Here is a 10601-nt window from a genome sequence, read left to right as displayed (position 1 = left end):
GGTGTTCCAGACTTAGATGTGAAGGAATATGATGCCTAAGAAGAGTCCTTAAAAGGTTAGTTCATACAAAATTGAAAATCCTGTCATCATTTATATACACTCTTATGCTGTTCCAAACCCGTGTGACTTTCAGTTTTCTGTGGAACTCAAAAGAATATGGCCAAAAATACTGAGACTTGTGATCTTTTGTATTCCACTCTAGAAAGAAAGTCTAGAACTGTCCTTTTTAGGTGAATTATCTGTGGAAGCATGTTTCCGCCAATTGTGAGTTATGAAGTCAGAATTTTCATGATATAAAGTAGCAACTGCATGTTATAATGTCAGAATTGCGAGATATAAACTGTCAATTCTGACTTTTTTCTCTGAATTCTCCGCAATTCTGACTTTATAACACTCAATTGCGAGTTTTTTTCAGAATTGAGATTTTTTTTTAAATCGCAATTACCTTTTAAGTTGTTTTATTCCATGGCGGAAACAAGCTTCCATACCTGTCCCTTTAATTCTTGAAATTTAATTTGTATATTTGGGTCAGTGACGTGCAAAAGTGTGCCATTTCCTTAGAAATGTACTCTCTGTGTTTGTTCATTTTATGGTTTTTGGAAATGTTTTATAACACTGTCATGGAAAATTGTGAAATTTAATGACTCAAAAACAAAATGTATGAGGTGTAACCATCAAATAAAAAGCTATTTTCATAACACCTTAAATACATGTTAGTGCACACATCTTAATCATTATTTAAAAAAAAATGTCAAGGTAAAATCCATAAATATACTTTATGTCGATTTGTTTATTGTTGGGCCAGTGCAGGTTGTTGAAATAAATGAGTAATAAAAAAAGAAAGTAATACATTCTAATATGCAGTTTTAATGTAAAACTATTTTGCGAGTGCATTGGCTCGCTAATTAATTTTGCATCCTGAAGCAAAGCCAGTTGAGAACCACTGGTCTAAATCTAGTTTTGCCCAAATTAGACTTGTACCAAATACATTGGAATATCAGAAGCTCTTTAATTCTTGTGGTGTGTTTCGCATGTTCGGTCTCCCTGACTCTGTGAAGTCTAATGATTAGCTGAGTGGGGCTTTTCCCCTGCTGGTAGGGTCATCACTCTGATCAAAACCTTCTTGTAGAGCACACACTCAGTCAGCGGGACTGCGGACATTCTGCATAATCAGCATTTCAAAGCAGCGCTGTCAGTATCTCTCCAAAGCCGAACCGCATGGCTTTCATTTGTCTGGGCCACACAGGGTCAACATGAAGAGTGCCTGCAGATGACATCACCCTTGCCAAGGGGGTTCCTGCTGGAGTAGCTTCTCTTTGAGACGGCGCAGGAATGACAGGATAAGAAATGTGACCTCAAAGCTTCCCGGTAGATGTCTGGATATCGGTAAGCGTCGCATTATAAGCAGTTCCTAGGAACACGTGGTGACTCCACCAGACTTATTTAGAATGAAAATATTCCACTGAGAAATTGCAGCCGCATTAGGGCTCAGCTGCCAAGCTATTTCAGGCCATCCATGGAGCTATTTCACAAGGAATTGCACTGGATGTATAATTCAGTTGGTCCCTGTAATGCGGACCTGCTATTAACTTGGGCTGCTAGGAGAACATCATGAAAGGAATTGCCTCTTATTTCTAACTCATTGTGATCCATTGTCCCCCACTGAATTCAGTGTCATATGTAAAACAATCCAGTCCTTTTACTAATTTATTTTTTATATGCCTTCAATATCAATAAATGTTTAATGGAAAAATTGTACAGTCACAGTGGAGTGATTTTAACGGGAGGAACCTCTTTAGGATGTTATTAAAATAGTAGATCACTTTAGCTTGGGAGAACTTTGCCTTCATATATTAATGTACATAATACTTTACATTCTTTGCTTATGGGCAAAAGGATAAGACTCGGGTCAATTAAATCATTGCTCTGACAATGGCCTGGATGATGCTGATTCCTTCTACTTTTTATTGTAACAACATTTAATCTCATTCTGGCACTTTTTATGAATAAAATATTTGGTGTCTTATGATTTGTAATGGCTTGCTCCTATGTTTATTAATCTATTTATTTATTAGAAGTGTATGAAATAAGTTTTATCCCTTTACAAAATTGTGACATAATCGATTTAATTGATAATCAATTGATTAAAATCTGTTGACTGTATTAGTCAAGTTCACCCTGTTGCCGATTTACTGTAAGAAAAAAATATTGCTTTTCTTTAAATTTATGGGAAACATAAAACATTTTTGTAATGTTCATTTAAGATTCCTAGAAGTGTCTTCTATCCATAATTAGCATTACGCATGAAACAAATGACACTACAAATGCCACAGAAACACAAACATATAATTTATTTCCCTTGTTTCATTTCTTTCTTTTTTTCTACAGAGTTCAGGATTCTAGTGAAAATCCCAAGACTGACATCACACTCTATTCATTTAGACTTGACTTCATTGGTAGGTGGCAGGTGTGTAATTAAGATGTTTGGTTCTTTCAGAGAAACCTATACTCCACCGGCATTGTTAAATAGATGACTTGTAAATAATAGATAGCGCTGGCTGTATAGTCTCTGGCTTATATGGTCCCATCAAGAGAGCGAAAGATGAAAGTGATTTTCACCACACATGCACACCTCTGGATTCATTGACTTTGAGTTGCCATTTGATCTGAAAGTAAGGAGATGATTTTGACATCTGCTGCTGATCAAAGCATTGGTTGCTGAATTGTTTGCCTTGTAGTTTTCCATGTGGCATCCCTATCTAAACAGGTTTTCTACACTGTATCTGCTATTATCATTAATGAAGGTTAAGGCTGTTCCCAGTACACTCTCCAGATTCAAAACCTATATAATCATATGCATATATTATCTGCTTCATAACCAAGCATAGCTTGTTTTCCAGTCATCTAGGCCAGAAATAAGTTTAACCAATATATAAAAACCTATTTAGATAGGCTACTGTTGTAGATCATACAGCTTTTTTTTTTTTTTTTTTTTTTAAGGAATAATTTAACATTGGATAATATTCATGTAATACAGATTATAGCAATTAATATTATAGAATGTCTATATCTCTACAGTGAATATGAAGTGTCTACACACCCGTTAAACAGCAGATTTTTGTAATATAAAAACTGAAGCATTACCCTGTTTACATCTGGTATTAAAGGGTTAGTTCACCCAGAAATTAAAATTCTGCCATTAATTACTCACCCTCATGTCATTCCAAACCAATTCCAAAAGACTTTCATTAATCTTCGGAACATAAATGAAAATCTGATAGCTTTCTGTCCCTCCATTGATAGCCACGCAACTACCACTTTGACGCTTCAAAAAGTTCATAAAAAGATCGTAAAACTAATCCATATGCGGTTTAGTCCAAATTCATATTTAAACATTAATCAGCTCAAACGTGATGCATAACACGAGAATGAACCTCATTGGTTCTTGCTGAAGCTCAAACGTGATGCGTAACATGAGAATGAACCTCATTGGTTCTTGCTGAAGCTCAAACGTGATGCGTAACATGAGAATGAACCTCAGTGGTTCTTGCTGAAGCTCAAACGTGATGCGTAACATGAGAATGAACCTCATTGGTTCTTGCTGAAGCTCAAACGTGATGCGTAACACGAGAATGAACCTCATTGGTTCTTGCTGAAGCTCAAACGTGATGCGTAACATGAGAATGAACCTCACTGGTTCTTGCTGAAGCTCAAACGTGATGCGTTACACGAGAATGAACCTCATTGGTTCTTGCTGAAGCTCAAACGTGATGCGTAACATGAGAATGAACCTCATTGGTTCTTGCTGAAGCTCAAACGTGATGCGTTACACGAGAATGAACCTCATTGGTTCTTGCTGAAGCTCAAACGTGATGCGTTACACGAGAATGAACCTCATTGGTTCTTGCTGAAGCTCAAACGTGATGCGTAACACGAGAATGAACCTCATTGGTTCTTGCTGAAGCTCAAACGTGATGCGTAACACGAGAATGAACCTCATTGGTTCTTGCAGAAGCTCAAACGTGATGCGTAACATGAGAATGAACCTCATTGGTTCTTGCTGAAGCTCAAACGTGATGCGTAACACGAGAATGAACCTCATTGGTTCTTGCTGAAGCTCAAACGTGATGCGTAACATGAGAATGAACCTCATTGGTTCTTGCTGAAGCTCAAACGTGATGCGTTACACGAGAATGAACCTCATTGGTTCTTGCTGAAGCTCAAACGTGATGCGTAACACGAGAATGAACCTCATTGGTTCTTGCTGAAGCTCAAACGTGATGCGTAACACGAGAATGAACCTCATTGGTTCTTGCTGAAGCTCAAACGTGATGCGTAACACGAGAATGAACCTCATTGGTTCTTGCAGAAGCTCAAACGTGATGCGTAACATGAGAATGAACCTCATTGGTTCTTGCTGAAGCTCAAACGTGATGCGTTACACGAGAATGAACCTCATTGGTTCTTGCTGAAGCTCAAACGTGATGCGTTACACGAGAATGAACCTCATTGGTTCTTGCTGAAGCTCAAACGTGAAGCGTAACACGAGAATGAACCTCATTGGTTCTTGCAGAAGCTCAAACGTGATGCGTAACATGAGAATGAACCTCATTGGTTCTTGCTGAAGCTCAAACGTGATGCGTTACACGAGAATGAACCTCATTGGTTCTTGCTGAAGCTCAAACGTGATGCGTTACACGAGAATGAACCTCACTGGTTCTTGCTGAAGCTCAAACGTGATGCGTAACATGAGAATGAACCTCATTGGTTCTTGCTGAAGCTCAAACGTGATGCGTAACATGAGAATGAACCTCATTGGTTCTTGCTGAAGCTCAAACGTGATGCGTAACATGAGAATGAACCTCATTGGTTCTTGCTGAAGCTCAAACGTGATGCGTAACATGAGAATGAACCTCATTGGTTCTTGCTGAAGCTCAAACGTGCTGCGTAACACGAGAATGAACCTCATTGGTTCTTGCTGAAGCTCAAACGTGATGCATTACACGAGAATTAACCTCATTGGTTCTTGCTGAAGCTTAAACGTGATGCGTAACATGAGAATGAACCTCACTGGTTCTTGCTGAAGCTCAAACGTGATGCGTAACATGAGAATGAACCTCATTGGTTCTTGCTGAAGCTCAAACGTGATGCGTTACACGAGAATGAACCTCATTGGTTCTTGCTGAAGCTCAAACGTGATGCGTAACACGAGAATGAACCTCATTGGTTCTTGCTGAAGCTCAAACGTGATGCGTAACACGAGAATGAACCTCATTGGTTCTTGCTGAAGCTCAAACGTGATGCGTAACACGAGAATGAACCTCATTGGTTCTTGCTGAAGCTCAAACGTGATGCGTAACACGAGAATGAACCTCATTGGTTCTTGCTGAAGCTCAAACGTGATGCGTAACACGAGAATGAACCTCATTGGTTCTTGCTGAAGCTCAAACGTGATGCGTAACACGAGAATGAACCTCATTGGTTCTTGCTGAAGCTCAAACGTGATGCGTTACAGGAGAATGAACCTCATTGGTTCTTGCTGAAGCTCAAACGTGATGCGTAACACGAGAATGAACCTCATTGGTTATTGGCCGTCAAGCAAACATGCTTGAGCTTCCGTTTACCACAACTGATGTGTGAGTTGATGAATGTTTAAATGTGATTAAAAGCTTAAATTCAATCGGTTCATCATATAAAGAGATCAAGTCTCTTCAGAATATTTGGACTAAACCGCTTGATTCATATGAATTAGTTTAACAATCTCTATGAATTTTTTGAAGGGACAGAAATCTCTCAGATTTCATCAAAAAGATCTTCATGTGTGTTACGGGTTTGAAACGAAATGAGGGAGAGTAAATAATGTAAGAATTACTAAAAGAAAAGAGTAAGAAGAAATATCCATTTAATATGCATTGGTCGATCAGATCATAGGTAGATGAGGGAGACACATACCCGTAACACCTGGGGTTTTAATCCGTCTCTTTTGTCCACTGATAGCAGCAAGGCCATGCCGAATGCGGTGAGAAATCAAGAATGGTCAGAGAACATTGTGCTCAATACGTTTTTCATCTTCAAACCAAACTTGGATCTTCAGCCAACAAAGTTTAAATCTAGCGCTGTTCACATGTTTACACATTAGGTCAGTAAATTAAGAGTAGACGGTCTTTTGTGGCTGTTTGAACGCATTCAACCACACAAGCCCTTTACACTACGTAAAGAATCCAGTCTAATGTATTTTCGACTACCTCTGGAAGTGGACCATTACCTTGAATGGAGTGAGATGTCAGGTATTTGCTCTTCCAAAGAACTTCAGCAATAAACATTTGAACCAATTCATTGATATTCAGATAAGCTAATCTGAATTCCCCTTGCTTCACCATGATGCAGCTGCATCTACAACAAATAAGCACGTTTATTCGTCATAAGTCTCTTTCTTTCCGAAATGTGCAGACCAAGTTTGGCAAGCCACACTATCAACATTTGATATATGTGCAAACTTGGTATTTACCATCTAAATTGCTACTTCACAATGTTCAGATGATGACAGTGATTAATCCACTAAAGAACTGAATCTTCCTCTTTCAGGACGCTTCCACATTTTCAGCCACCCATCTAAGACTTAAAGGCAACATTTGTATTCCCCGTGAGCGTCTCCCCCGCCTATTTGACGATATTACCTCCAGGAGCGAGGGCCGCCCGGACAGGCGGCTGCGGTGTGTGTGTGTGTGTGTGTGGGCTCTGGGATATTTAATATCATATATTTCTCTCCCTATCTTCTCATCATTAGGCAATTTAATAAATGTGGTGTGAGCACACTAATGTTCGATCATACATCAGAGGCAGCTGACCCAGGGTCAGTATGCAGGACAGCGTCCAGGTTCCTTCTCCTCGTCCTCCCCCCACATTTCTTTATTCCTCTGTTTCTTTTTCCCTTAGGTGTGCACATTTTCATAGCCTCTCTCCTGAACATTCATAGACTTGTACAAAGCCAGCGCCGAGTATAAAAGTTTGGACAAATATCCATCAGACCTTTGCCAAAAACTCAAGAGTTTTTCCTGAAAGTCGTCTGTGTTTTTTGTTTGATTTCTCTATCTCTATAAAGATATAGAGATGTGAGGGTGTGTGTGGACACTTTTTGTTAGTGTGTAAAACCTGAAAGGTCCCAAATGTCCTCATGATGGCAACATTTTAGAGGAATATATATACAAAAATGGAAATGTTTTTTATTATTTACCAACCCTCACATAGCTCCAAACACTTTTTTTTTTTCATTTGTGGAAGACAGAATGAGGATATTTGAAGAATGCACATGCCGCACTTTTCCATTCCATTCATGAATCTAGAATGCCCTCCAGAGGGTGAATGGATCTGACTTTGTCCGGGCCATTTTGACTTAGTCTGTTTTTTTTTTTTTAGGACATTCCTCCAGGGCGTCTGAGCTCAATTCGTGCCCGAGACGGTGCATCCTCCTCAGGATGCCTGACCTGCTCTGCGAGGGTGGATGACTGAACGGCGAGTCTTGGAAGTCTTAGCCTAGTGCACTATGCTGTCAAGCTCCAAAAAAAAAAAAAACAACAACATAGTGAACTTGAACGAATCGTTCTTTTAAGCCAGTTACCGGTCAAGTCGGTTCAAAGAATCAAACTTTAGTAGACGCACATCTGAAGTAGCACATATGCTCCTTGCACAGCACAGAATGAGCCAATGAGCATGTCCAGAAATGAACAAATCCAACTTACAGGCAGAGTTGAAAGTACGATTTTCGGTAATGTCCAACTCAAAAAGAACCGAACGAGCCGGTTGTTACTATGCAATGATAACCTCGGAAAACGTTGACAGTTAGAACAGGCTCATTCGGTTCTTTTGAGTTGTAATCATTAATTTCGAACTGGTTCTTTGGTTCAATAACCTGTCTGGACTTGCTCATCTGTGCTGAGGAATGAGCATGTGTGCTACTTTGAATGCGTGTATTCTGTCTTGTGTCAACAATTACAATGCAATTCGATTCTGTGGACAGACTGGTTGCAGGCTTAAAATAACAATTTGTTCACTACAACATAACATAAAACACCACAAAAGTAGTGAACATCACGTGCACTTGTCAAGGAACATTTAAAATTGTATACGTTCTTAGTCATTATTCATTAAAAATCTAACTCTGCTATACTGAGCCTTTGGAAGCATAACATCAAGTTGGTCCCGAGACATTTCTTACAACAATTTTGATTAGTTTTTCTCACAAAGCTTTCACATGGCTTCAGAACTTCAGAACAGACTTGAAATGTCTAAATGAAAGTCTAAATTGCCTAACATTATAAAACATTAATCATTTGAAAAGACTTTTTTTTCTTATTTAAATCAGTCATTTCTTGCGATTACTCCATCTTATCTTGACTTCTCATGAGATCATGTTGGTGTTTTGTCGTTTTTAAGTATAAACTGATTATTCTGCAGTTCTGTTGCATGGATAAAAACAAAAGCATGCTCCAAATGCATAAACAATGGCATTATTTTATTTTTGAGTGAAATGATTCCCTTCAAGGCACTATAGAGAAAGCTCTGACGTTTGACTGAAAGGAATGTGTAAGATGAATGTTGAGTGTGTGGAAAGAGCTGTGCCAGTTTGAAACAATGCATGATCTTTAAAAGCACAACTTTACACAATGAAATTCAATATTGTTGTTTTTGCAGCCAAAATTTAAAATGACTTATCTATTGATCACTATTGCAAACCCTTGCATTTAACCATACTCAGTGTATTTGTAGCATGAATTCTAGTGTGTACAGCAAAAGAGGCTAAGAAATGTTGCACTTTCCATTATACATTCAAAGATAAAAAGGTCCATGAACACGTTATGTGTCAACCACCCAAAAATAATCATGTGTTTGTCAGTGTGCGTCTGAGTGATCATTCCCCCACTCTGATTTGTGGGAAAAGCAAAACACGCATTCACACACAGTGGTATTCTAGCGCTGGGTTGGATGCATCTTAGCTGTCTTGCACAGAACATGTCTTACTGCCTTTTCATGATCAGTCACCAAGTCATAGGAGACGCTGTGTGTGTGCCGCTGTGGCGGATCGTGTGTGTCGTTATTGTCTACAAGGACTGGAACAAGGCAAGCAAATCAAAGAGACATGGTCTGCTACATCACAGAGTACAAGTGCCCACATTATGGGTGAGCTTAAATGTGTCCGAGGCAGAGCTTCGGATGAAAGACTATTTCAGATAGAGAGAGAGAGAGAGAGAGAGAGAGAGAGAGAGAGAGAGAGAGAGAGAGAGAGAGAGGGGGGGAGAGAGAGAGGGATAAAACTGAGGCACTGAAGGGAAGATATGACAAGCTGCTCATAAAAGCTGTTCAGAGAACACAAAGCCACCTCAGTCTCTGGTACATCTCTCAGTCGACAGCAGCAGAGAGAGACAGATGGAAGTAGAGATTATTTTGATATATGGATGACTATTTACTAATGTAAAGTACAATGGGATTGCATGGTTCCAAAGTGTATTCATTGATTTTGTTTTAATGTCTTTTGATGAAACTTTGATGCAAATTTAGTCACTATTTTTACTTTTGCATTCCATTTACTTTTTGATTTGTTAAAACGTAAAAGTGTCAAACTTTAACCAAATTATCAGAAGTTAGAAAAATGTATAAGCATTTATTATTAATAGTAGTAGTGGTATATTTATGCATGGATTAAACATATTTGAATTGTACAAAAATGTTCCATTTTTTGCCAAAGTTTTTGCAAAATCCAGAAGTGCCTTCCGTGTGCATTTGTTACAAGCAACTTTGGTAACCGTTTATTTTGATGGTCCTCTTTAGACATTCTACTAGGTAACTTTGCAACTACACATAATCTAGCAGTTATTAGAGTATCAGTGGACTGTGTGCTTAAAGGAACACTCCGACTTTTTGGGACTTTAGCTTATTCACTGTATCCCCCAGAGTTAGATAAGTCCATACATACCTTTTTCATTTCTGTGCGTTCTGTAAGTGTTATTTGACGCACACCCACCGCTAGCCTAGCTTAGCACAAAGACTGGATGTAAATGGATAATGGTAGCATACTAATCCCAATAAGTGACAAAATAATGCAAACATTTTCCTATTTACATGTTGTGATCTGTATAGTCACAGCGTGTACAAATAACAAGGCTATATGAGACAGAGACCATTTTTAATGGGTGGAGTGGCTACTTTGTTTACGGAACCATCAACAGGGTGTCTCGTGTGCTGCGCTAATCACTCCGCCCATGTAGCTGTGCTCCTACGCCTAGTGAGAATATAGTTCCCCGTATTTATACGATTAAATATGGTCTCTGTCTCATATAGCCTTGTTATTTGTACATGCTGTGACTATACAGATCACAACATGTAAATAGGAAAATGTTTGCATTATTTTGTCAACTTTATAGTCTGATATGTAATCAGGCTCAGAAGAAAAACACAAACACAGGCAGTATTTAGCCAAATAGGCCTGTGAACTGACATCATGTTCATAATTCATCTGCGCTTTGAGAAATGTCTGGAAACTCTGCTCCTCTTTTTCCAGCGCTGGAATCACATGCTTATGAGCAAAACATCTGCTTTCCTTTACA

At 38.8% G+C, this 10601-nt stretch overlaps 1 long non-coding RNA gene across 1 annotated transcript; it reads left to right on the top strand.

The window, feature by feature from the left end:
* Positions 1-1288: 1288 nt before the first annotated feature.
* LOC308682639 lies at positions 1289-7515 on the top strand. Its single transcript, XR_014029174.1, has 3 exons — positions 1289-1386; positions 2389-2456; positions 7417-7515. It is a non-coding gene; the product is annotated as an uncharacterized lncRNA (long non-coding RNA).
* The last annotated feature ends 3086 nt before the right edge of the window (positions 7516-10601 follow it).

The sequence above is a fragment of the Scardinius erythrophthalmus genome (genome assembly GCF_964197995.2).
Source record: "Scardinius erythrophthalmus genome assembly, chromosome: 22".
NCBI lineage: Eukaryota > Metazoa > Chordata > Actinopteri > Cypriniformes > Leuciscidae > Scardinius > Scardinius erythrophthalmus.
Note: the sequence above shows the minus strand (reverse complement) of the source record. Positions and strands in the feature narration are given on the sequence as shown.